This window comes from Gossypium hirsutum, chromosome A11, assembly GCF_007990345.1.
Source record: "Gossypium hirsutum isolate 1008001.06 chromosome A11, Gossypium_hirsutum_v2.1, whole genome shotgun sequence".
Taxonomy (NCBI): Eukaryota; Viridiplantae; Streptophyta; class Magnoliopsida; order Malvales; family Malvaceae; genus Gossypium; species Gossypium hirsutum.
Genome location: NC_053434.1, coordinates 57289427 through 57301768, shown reverse-complemented (window position 1 = coordinate 57301768; position 12342 = coordinate 57289427). Strand labels below are relative to the sequence as shown.

The window sequence follows — 12342 nt, the reverse complement described above, 5'->3', positions numbered from 1 at the left end:
GAAACTTTAAGAAAAATCTAGTATTGATTGGCCAAACCAAAAATTCTGAAAATTTTCTGGATAAGATATGTATGAGTCTATTTTCAGGGAAAATTAACGGCACTTCATTTGGAGTTTCGTAGCTCCATTTACGAATAATTTAATGACTGTTGCTCAGGAAAAACAGCTTGTGCTGAATTTGGGATTTTGTTGTAAACCTTAATAAAACCATTTGAGTTGCTTATAAGCTATCAATTAAACATTGGTAATCAAAGTACCAAATCCGTATTAAATTGAAGCTATAAACCACAAATGACTAGTATACCTAGTCAATTTTGTTATGATGAAATTGATGTACAAGTATATATATGTGATAGGGCCGAGTGGCCAATGTGATGAATGTGAAAGTATATATATATGTGATAGGGCCGAGTGGCCAACGTGATGAATGTGAAAGTGTATATATGTGATAGGGTCGAGTGACCAACGTGATGAATGTGAAAGTGTATATATGTGATAAGGCCGAATGGCCAATGTGATGAATGTGAAAGTGTATATATGAGATAAGACCTAATGGCCAATGTGATGAATGTGAAAGTGTATATATGTGATAAGGCCGAATGGCCAATGTGATGGATGTGAAAGTGTATAAATGTGATAAGTCCCGAAGGGCATTTGTGTCAGTACTATATCCGGGTTAAAACCCCGCAGGCTTTATGCGAGAATATTATCCTGATTAATGTCCGTAAGCTTCGTGCTCGTACTATATCCGAGCTTTAAAGACCCGACGGCTAAATGCTAGGATTCAAGTAAGACTTTGATATTGAGTATCTGCATTAAGTTACCATCAAATAAGTATTATGTATTTAAGATGTTTAGGTACGTATTACTTACTCATCGGTGGAGTGATTTCGAAGTGAATTATCAGTATCAAAGAGGTAGGTAAATGTGATTAATATTATAACTCCAAATATGAGAATGATCTAATTGGTAATGGTATGTTTGTATAATAAAGTATGCGATGAAATATTCTTATGTATTAGTGCATATTCTGCCCAAAAGCCTTATGATTTGAGTATGGGTTGGGTTGAGCTAGATGTGCCAGTACAAGGTAAGGATTATGATTTGTAAGCTTACGTATATGTGATAAGGAATATGTTTGGTTCTTTATGTGCCTATGGTAATTTAGTACTTGTCATGTTGAAATACTTAAAAGTATGGATGTGATTATGAACAAGTGGAAAGGATTATTGAAAGTTGAAAATCAATGAAGAATGTGCTTTGGAAATATTTGACCATCTAGGTCATCATTATTCGAAAGTATATATGTGGCAGCCAAGTGTTGCGTTTAATGATATTATAGATCGAGATGAAGCTCTAGATTAACTTCATCGAACAGTTGAAATGAATGACCAATGATAGTGATTGAGAACACTTTGTTTTGCTTAAAACTTACTAAGCATTAAATGCTTACTCCGTTCTTTGAATCTTTGTTTTATAGATTTTGGTTCGTCAGCTATCGGACTCGGGATTATTGAAGTCGAAGTCGCCCACACTATCAAAGCCCTTTTGGTACACTTTTGGTTGAACTCTGAAAATGGCATGTATAGGACTACCCTTTTTGTTGTTGGTCATGTATCCTTCGGTTTTGTGTAAATTTGGATAGCCATGCGAAAATGGCTTAAATATACTTTGATCATAGCATTAAAATCGTTTTGTATGTTGTTTGTCGAGAGGTATGGAAATGTTGGTAACGGTTAGCCATGGGAATGGTCATTCATGATCACTTTTGGTATATGTATGACAAACTCTAGTTGATCCATGGAGGATCATGAAATAGGTAAAGTTTACCTTAAAAATAGATGCTGATAGCAGCAGTGATGTGAATGTGAAAAATCACTAAAAATAGTAGGAATGGAATTAAATAGTGAATAAATTATGTAATTGAACCTTGATGACTCTATTTTCATAGGAAAGTAACAAAACGATCATATGAATAGTATGTTAAGAGATATTTAAGTTTTCGTGAGACAGGGCCAGAACGGTTTCTGGATTCCCTGTTCCGACTTTGGAAATTCATTATAAATTAACCAGAGATAATTATAAGTCATGCCATATATGTACAGATTCCTTTTCGAGTCTAGTTTCTATAGAAACAAACGGCATCAGTATTGAAGCTCAGTACAGGGAGATATTCAAGTTGTAATGCACAAAGGTCAGTGTAGTCGAACCCTGAAACAGGGGAGACTTTAACTAATAAACTGTACTAATTGGCTCAACCAAAAATTTTAGAAAAAAATATGTAGATGGACATGTGAGTCTAGTTTCAGGAAAAAAATTACGGAACTGATTTTTGAGCTTTGGAACTCAAGATATTATTTTTAAGGTGACAGTGACGCAGTTAGCCAACTGCCTGGAAATTTTTAAAAGTGGACTGTGTAAGTAAATTAATTAAGTCGGTTAGCACCTTGTGTTCGACTCCGACAACGGTCTCGGGTACGGGGTGTTACAGAAAATGACACTTATGACTTATAAATCTGTATGTATTCAGTTCGATTTATACTTGTGTTGGTAGATTATGTGATTGAAATTAAATGTTTAGCTTGGTAATACCTCATAGCCTATACCGGCGATCGGACACGGGCTAGGGGTGTTACATATCTCATCTATTTTTTGCAGATGATTTGGTCATTTTTTGTAAAATGGAGTTGGAACAAGCTCAATTATTAGCAGACATCTTGAAACACTTCTATGCTTTCTCTGGGCACAAGGTTAGTACTCGAAAAAGCAACATTTATTTCTCTAAATGAGCTGAAGGTGATACTTGTTGTCGGATCAATAAATTATTTGGCTTTTAGGTTGTTTAAAACCTTCGCATTTATCTAGGTGTACCTCTTCTTCATGATAAGGTTACTAAAAGTACCCTGAGTTTTGTTGTAGAAAAGAAGAGGTGCAAACTGCAAAGTTGGGAAGCAAGAAAGTTATCCATTGCGGAAGAGTCACCCTAGTCCAATCTATTCTCCTTGCCATTCCGAATTACTTTATATAGACCATGATGATATCAAAGGGAGTTTGTGAAGAGATCGAGAAAATTGTAAAATAGTTTATTTGGGGTTATGCTAGTGGTCATCTGAAACTTGCATTGGTTGGGTGGGATTCCATTTGTCAGCCAAGATCTCATGGTGGGATGGGATTTCGGCATTTACATAACCAGAACAACTCATTTCTTATTAAGATTGGTTTTTTTAACTTAGTCACTAAGGATAATTCCTTATGGGTAAGAGTCCTCTGCATGAAATACGGGCTAAAAGAACATCTTCCGAACTCCATTACCAAAGGCCAATGTTCGCACTTATGGCGGTCCCTCTCTAAGGTATGACTCTTTTTATGTGAGAACTTAGCTTAGTTAATGGGGAATGGTACAAGTATTCGATGCTGGAAGGATTCATGGATTCCGGGAGTCGGCCCTTTACTTTCCATATTCTCGCGCATGCCAATTTAGATTTGGATTGCATCCTTAGTTATTTGGTTACTTCCAACAGAACTTGGAATCTTGATCTATTTCGTATGTGGGTATCTGAAAAGATGATCCAACGAATTGTAAGTATTCCTCATCAACATCCTTTATCGGGCTTGGATAGGGTCGCTTCCTCAAGTTCAAGTTTTTTTTTTATGTTTGTAGCGCATTCTAGTCCTTAAAACAAAATTCCTAAAATAATAGATATGTATTTTGGAAGAATACCTAGAAGTATAAAGGGCCTCAGCGAGTTTGATTTTTCTTTTGGTTAGTTCAGAAGCAGAGATTACTAACTAATTCGAAACGTACTAGGAGGGGACTAGGTCACAACAGCCCTTGCTCTATATGTGGCCACAAAATAGAAGACACTCTTCATGTACTTTGAGATTGTTCGGCTGCAAAGGAAGTGTGGAAGCATGTTGTTCCAATTGATCAACAAAACAGGTTTTTGTCTGATCCTTTTTAGATTTGGTTATATTCTAATCTTTGTTGCCACATGAGATTGCAGGAACGTGGAGTTCTCTAGTCATGTCTTTTTGGTCTTATCACCTGGTGAAATTAGAAGAATAGAAATCTATTCATCTTTCAGAACATTACTTGGTCAACTTTTGAAATTGTCAAAACTTCTCTTAGTTGGGCACAATAATTCGAATCATGTCAAAACATTTATAAGCCCAATCTCCTAAAATTGGGATATGAAAAGCACATTGAAGGAACGTGGGTCTATCTATTCTCTGATAATGCAGTGGAGCGAGTCACTAGGGATGCTTCTGTCAGAGGATTGATATGCGATCAGGCCGGTAATTAGATCTTGGGATATAATCGATACTTAGGCAATTGTACTCCTTTTGAGGCAGAACTCTGGGGCATTCTAGATGGGCTTCTCATTCTATTAAATAAAGGATACAAACGGGTCATAATTCAGATAGACAAATTTATACATAGCTAAGGCATTGACCGATAAAGGGCTGGAAGATTAAGGCATCACAGTTCTTAGAAGGGTTCAAAGGATTATGCATTTCGAAGGAAAGTGGGGATCAGAGTTGTGTCTAGAAAAACAAAATTATTGCGGACCGATTGGCTAAAGTTTGCCTTATATGGAAGTCAAGCTTACAAATTTTCGATATGCCTCCTTATGAGGTGATGGGGGCCCTTCAACAAGATAAAACTTATGATGCTTTTGAAAAAATGATTTGGTACAATTTTATTTTACTTTTTACCAAAAAAATTATTATATGATAAATCAAGACTACCGATATTAAAATATAAGAATACTATAAATTACAAATTGAAATAAGGAAACAATGAGAATAAAATCAAAATAAAAACCATAGAAATAAATTCCTATCAATTCTCTAAGTTTATGCTATCCTATTTAATATTTACATGATAAGAAATCCATATTTTCCCTTGAAAATATATAAAATTTAAGTTATATATGTTTAATAACACAAATATAACCATACATAAAAAGCAGAATTTTTTTGGGGGGGAGGATTTTCCCTTTTTGACATATAAAACCCTTCTTCCCACTCAATTTCTGATACTGCCACTTCTATTAATCTATATTTCTCCTACCTACAACCTTGTCTCTGTGTGTTTTGTATCTTTGAGTTTTATAGTTTCCAAATATGAGTGATCCCAAGTACGCTTATCCTTACCCTACTCAAGGTAGTGTACTCTTCTGCTTTTCCCTTAGATTTTACACTCTACAAAGTTGTAAACTTTTCACTTTCTACATTACTGCTAAAGAATTTAAAAAAAAAAAACTGCTTCATCTTTTTCACATTTTAGGCTTTTAACTTTTTCTTTTTTTTTCTTTCTTCTCCCTTGCTATGTTTCATGATCATTGGTTTTTCTTTTGGTTTCTTGTTTTTAATTAATGTGAATATTTTGGGGGGTTTTATTTACTGATTGATGTTTGAAAGTTTTAGGTTATTATCAAGGTCCCCCAGTGATGGCACCACCCCAGTATGCTGCTCCACCTCCAAGGAGAGAGCCTGGTTTCCTTGACGGCTGGTATGTCTGTGTATATATTTCTATTGCTCATAATTCAATACTTCAATTTAAAAAGAATATCAATTTATGATATGTTTTAATTTAAATCAATATTTGGTTTTGAATTTGTTTGCAGTCTTGCGACTTTGTGTTGCTGCTGTCTAATTGATGAGTGCTGCTGTGATCCTTCCATCATCTTTGTGAGTTGATCATCTCTCTAGTGCACCCCCATGGAAAAAATATTTTTAATAATTTATAAATATCAGTGGTGTTTATTTTATTTTGTGGTTTGGGCTTCTGGTATATTCTTGAAGATGTTGATGTGTCTTTATCCCTGTAATTCTCTATTTAGTGTTTGACATTTTTTTCTCATTTAAATATGAGTGTTTTCTAAAAATTCCTTTTTAAGTATTTAAAGAAGTTATGCATATCAACCAGGGGTGCTGAACAAATATATTACGGGAAAAAGAAATTAAAACAGCATAACTTATAATAATGATTATTTATTTGATCAAATCGTTTTAAATTATTTAATATTAATCCGAGTGAGAACATAATTTTAGCATGTTGATTGAGTTTTAGCTCGATTGGTATTAGTATTGTTGTCAATGTAGAAAGTCGTAGGTTTGAGTGTGTTGAAATGTATTATCTTCTTATTTAAGAGGAGGGGTTATAAATAATTTTAAACATTGTATCAAATGCAACAGATGATAAAATCAATAATGAAATTAATGTTAAAAAAGTTTAGCATAAAAAATTTTATAATAAAAAATCATAGCAGCTTATAATAAACTGTTAGAAAATTTTTAATAAAAATAAATATTTAGAAAATTTTATGGAATATGATAGTAAAATTGTTAACATATTAATTGTATAAAAAATATAGAAAAATATAAAATTACTTAAATTTTATAGTCATGTAAATAGTTTCATATTCAAATATATATAAGGTTAATATTTGATACATTGACAGTATATTTTTTTTATTCAACGTACTTAAAAATTTTTCATGTATCTCTTTTAATAAAATATTTATTTTTTTAATATTTTATTATGTCTCTATAGTACACTTCTCAATCATTAACCCTACTGATGAAGTTTACAAACTCCACTAACAAGACTTCAAATATTTTCATAATATATATATATATACTTAAGTTTTCATTTTAAGCACTCCCGTTACCAATTTTTTTCATTTAGCCACACTAAGGTATTTTGACTAACAAAAATTTGAGTTAGCATTTTTATAATTAATAAATCAATTATAAAATTTCCACATCATATTATATTTTCCTTTTTCTAATTACATGAAAATTTTAGCTTTCCAAAATAATTCTTCCTCTCAAACAAAAATCAAATTCTTGCCTCTTCCAACTTGCTATCGTCGTCTCTTTTCTAGCTACGAGACACATCAAAACTCTTCTCTCTTTCTCTTAATCTCAAATCTTTTGTTAGTTTTGCATTGATTGGCTATAAACTCTTCAACTTTCATCTTAAAACCAAGAGCTTAATATCTTTCGATCTCCTTCTCCAGTTATCTGATTGCCTCAATTCCGAGTTATGCCATTCTTCTCGGTCTTGATGCTGAACCCATCATCTAGATTTGGAAGGAGAGCATTGGAGGCTTTGATTCTGTTAGATGAGTCTCCTTTTTATGTTTTCTTTTTTCTTTTTGAATTTTCTCCTCTTATTTTTTTCCCTTGTCTTTTTTCTTTTTTGACTTATTCTAATCTTTTTTTTTTCAAGTTCTAATTTGGGCTTTTTTTCATTTTTATTAAGTAATAAAGATTTTGATTGTAAGGGCTTTAGGTATGGTTGTTGAAGGATAAGCAATTGTCACGGGGCTAGAACTTAAGTGTGGTTTCCTTAGATGATTTTTTTTGCTTCAAATCTGCATAAGTCAACCTAACTTAAAAAGTAAGAATTCTCTCGAAAATTCTCTAAGGCACCGAAAAGTATAGCGGAAGCGAATTCGAAATGAAAGAGCAACGAGAAAATAGAAAAAAGGCCACAAGAAAGCAATTCACACCAAATATTTAAGTAAATGCTCTTAAATATATTCTTTAATTTTCAATAGGATTATTACAAAGGAAGGAGGAGGCCTCTATTTATAGTTGAGCTCCCCAAAACTAACGGTACAGATTGAGTTATATCGACGGTCAATATCAGAACATTTCTACAATTAAGAGTCTTAAGGTATTTAAACTCTTTACATCTTTATCCCTTAGGATTTACATTAATTTCTCTAGTAACTCTAATTTTACTGGACTGCTTCACTGGACCACTAAGGCTTCAAATAAATGGATTTCTCCATATGTTCTACGAGTGAGGCCAGTTCAAGTGGGTCAAATAAGCCTCATTTAATTAGTTGACCTCCATGAGACGTTCTAATTAGTTGATCTCCATGAGATGTTCTATGTGCAATGATCATGGGCTTTGATTTGTGTCCCGTGACATAATGGTGTTGATAGGGTTTTGGGTCTTTTATGGTGGTGGCTATTGGGATTTGGGTTGTAGGAGAGGTGGTAATGAGGTGATGGTGTAGCAAGTTGTAGTGATGATGGGGAAGATGGTGGATATAGTTAGAAATTGTGGTGATGGTGAAGGCCAATGGTTATTCCACTAGTGATGGCGAATTGAGTGGTGGTTGAGTGTAGTGGTTAAAATGGTAGGTGTGAAGAATTTTTTTTTTTTTTTGAAATTCTTAATGACATGGAAATTAAATATTATATTTTTAATCTTTTAAAAAAATTTTAAACTCTTAAAATCTTGAAATTACAAAAGTATCGTTCATATCACTCTGTCCCAATTATTTTTGTTAATGTTAAGATTTCATATTTATGTATCTCGATAAAATTAATTTTATATTATTTTTTTAATTTTCTCATATATATATATGACGTAGACTGTTTTTTTATAGATGTACGATTGATATGATTAATAACTATACCATAAGTATAGTTTATTTATAATTGTTGATTTACAAAATAAACTTCTTGTGTTGAATTTATGTACAATATATAACTTTTATTTATATAATGCATAATATATATATACGGCAATAGTTTATGATGGTAAATTCTTTCTTTAGGATAATAAGTATGATAATTTTATGTATATTTTTATGAATGTATTGAGGTTAATGTTATTTTATTTATGTATTTTTTATATATATTTATGCATAACCCTGTGTATATTCTTATGTATTGTTGTTTTATAACATTGTTTATATATTATCATATGTAATTTTTATGTACATTTTATCGATACTTTTATGTACATAATCATGTATATTTTTAATTTATAAATTTGCATATATTTTTATGTATAATTTCATTTGTAATTTAAAATTTCTTTTCTATAAGTTGTTTATATGGTTTGAAATAATCATTTTTAAAATCGTTTTTTTTTAATTGTGAATATTTTCGTATTTATCATGAACTATTATAGAAATTGTTGTATGTTGCTTTACCTATTTTTTGTTTCTTTCAAATTAATATTATAGTTTACTTTTTTTATATAGTTTCGAATTTGTATATTAGTTAAAAACTAAAACAAACTATCACTATCAATGAAAGGTAACAATAATTAAAATATGTTATTTAAAAATTAATTAAGAATTAAATGTTTGAAATCACATGTAGCGTATGTGCAATAGAAATTAGTATATATAAAAGCACAAGTTTGAAAAAAAAATATAACTGACGATAATACTATTTATTTTAAATAGAAGTTATTATAATTATAAATTTAAAAGTAATTATATTTTAGTAGATGTTGAAGTCGTGATAATTACACATTTAAAAATAGTTATAATATAATTTACCATTATTAGTTAAGAGATATTGTGTTAATTTTAAAATAGAGTTATTAAATATAAGCATAAGATGAAGGAAAGAAATTAAATATAATTATAATTATTATTTAAAAAATTTGATGAAGAAAAGAAGAGCACTAATTTTATTAATGTAAAATAGAGTTGTTACTGAATAGAATTCTAAGCATATTAATTATCACTTAATTAATATTAGAGTTAATTATGTTAATTAGTTATTATTTTGAATAATGTTATCTTGTATTAATCACATAGATTAAAACTATATTATATGTTGAATATGTTAAGAATGTTTTAATTATGATTAGAAATTTTTATATTATAATATTTAAATTGATAAGTTAATATATTTTAATTATATTCAATAATTGAAACAAGAAATATTATTTTACATTAATTAATACAATTAGAAATACAATATTAAAAAATTTGATTAAATATTAAACGCGTAAAATCACATACAACACATGTGACATTAGAAACTAGTATATATGAAAGCATAAGTTTGGACAAACTTTTGAACTGATGAAAATTGCCAAATCTCAAATCCAATACGCTTTAACTGATTAACTTTATTGTTTTTCCATCACCAAAAAATATATAATTTTTATTATTATTTGAGATTTGATAGTTTTACTATTATTTGATTTTAATAATAATTACATATAATTGTGAATGTTGTTTATCGTTATGTTGTGAAATATAATGTCAAAGGCAATGAAGTATTAAAATAAAAGTTCTTTGTGGATAAAATTTTGACCATGAAAGTCAATTCTGTTCCGATAGCGGCTGAAATGCTCCATTTCAATAGTAACTAGAACAAAAAATTTTAGGTTCTTTTTTGGTGCAAATTTTGGTTGGTATTTATCGTACTAGTTGATTTCACTCGAATTGATCAGAATATGATATACCAGTAAGTTTCAAAAAATAAAAACCTAAAATATTATTTATTTTGGATTTGTTGAATTATGGAATTCATATGCATAGTATGGGATCAAATTATTGTTTAAGTTATGGAATTTTTTTATGGGACCGTGTTATTATTTAAGTTATGAAATGATTTTTTTATTTGTTTATTTTGAGGTTGTTTAATGATGGATTGTAATTTTGAATCTTATTAAATAATATTATACAGAATTGATGAGTACTTTATATTTTTTGGTATCGTAAAATTTACATATTATAATATTTGAATCAATGACACTAGCATCTTTAAAATATTTTTTTATCACTACAACCAAAGCTTTATTTTTATGAGTATTTTATATTTGAGATTTATTTAATTTCATTATTTGATATTTATAAATATTTTTATACACATATATCAAATATTTTTAAAAAATAGCGATACATTAGAAACCGTACACCGAAATAGACTAATATTGGTACATACCAGTATTAGTAGGAAAATAGTACATCCGTTGATACGGTACTGACTATCTTGATTTTGACTCATATTCAAATAACAAATTCTTTTATTTGATCATTTAATATTTTACTATCGGTTGTTTTTCATTTTTTTTATTTTCATTGCTTTTAAAATGTTATTTATTCTCTAAATTATTTTTTTAAAATTAATACTTTTTTATTGCAAATTAGATTAATTCTCATCTAATTAGTAAATAAATTTTTAAAAATAAATACATAAAATCATGTATAAAACACACGAAACATGAGAACTAGTACAAATTATTAACTTATCAATAAATAGCTAGTACCTTGAGGAAAGGTCTCCATGTGGCCATGCGGGCATTGTTTGAGAAGGAAAGGCTTTATTATAGCCACAGAAAAAACTCAAAACAGTTGTCATGGTGGGCATTCAATTCCTTATTTATTTTAGCATGTTATAAATAAAATGGAGAGAAAATACTAAACGTATGGCTGCCATTTTGCAATTACACACTTAGGGTTCATTTGTTTACATGTAAAAAGTTTTATGAAAAATATTTTTTTTACATTTTTCTATGTTTATTTCACAAAAAATGTTTGATTATCGGAAAATAACTAACAGGTCAATGTAAAATAAATTATTTTTTCTAAAAGCGCAAGTAATTTTTTAAAAAAGAGCTCCTCTATAGATAATTTTATTTTTATATAAAAAATAACTTAAATCAAGCTTAATATTATTATATTAATAATAAATTTTATTTTTATTTTAAAAATATTAAAAATATTATATTTTTTAATATTATTAAATATTCATATTTAATTATTTATATTTAGTCATATAATAAATTATTAATATAATAAATATAATTTATTATTAATTATTTAATATTTCAATTTTATTTTAATAATAGATTTTAAAAATAATAATTTTAGATAATATTATTCATATATTATTGAAAATATTCAATATTAATATTTTGATAATAAATATTTATTGTAATTATAGATATGTTAATAATAAATGTTTTGTAGTATAAAGGTTAAAATACATCGTAAGTCTATGTACACTTCACAGATTTACAATTTAGTTTTTATACTTTTATTTTCAAGAATTTAGTCCCTTTACTTTTCAAATTTAAAAATCAAGTCCAATTATTAACATCATTAAATTTTTTCTAATTTTGTTAATGTCATGTTTTTAAATAAAAAATACTAACTTGGTAGTCATATAATTAAAAAATGACGTTGTAACGAACTTGAATTTTATGAAATATTTTTAAGAAATCTATCAAAAATAAAAACTATTTTAGACAGATTCATCCAAACATTAGAAAATATTAATTTTTCCAAAAAATTAAATTATTTTCCAGAAGTTTGAATCAGCCTTACATTGTTTGTTTTCTCTGTAAAGGACCAATAATCAGATAAACACCATGTACAAGATTCTGTAGTTTCTGTGAGAAGATTTTGGTTGAATTTATCACCTGTAGCGCTGCTGTAAAAATGAAAAAATCCACACTTCATGACCCTGAAGAAGTTGCTTTGCATTGCAAAATGCCCAACAATTAATAACATTTTAACAATTTATAAAAAATAATAATAATTATGTATCGATGTTGTAGTT

General features: G+C 28.9%; 1 long non-coding RNA gene across 1 annotated transcript; it reads left to right on the top strand.

Moving 5' to 3' along the window:
* The first annotated feature begins 4802 nt into the window (after window positions 1–4802).
* On the top strand, window positions 4803–5891 carry LOC107905992 (uncharacterized). Its single transcript, XR_001686645.2, has 3 exons — window positions 4803–5167; window positions 5431–5515; window positions 5631–5891. It is a non-coding gene; the product is annotated as an uncharacterized lncRNA (long non-coding RNA).
* Window positions 5892–12342: the final 6451 nt, after the last annotated feature.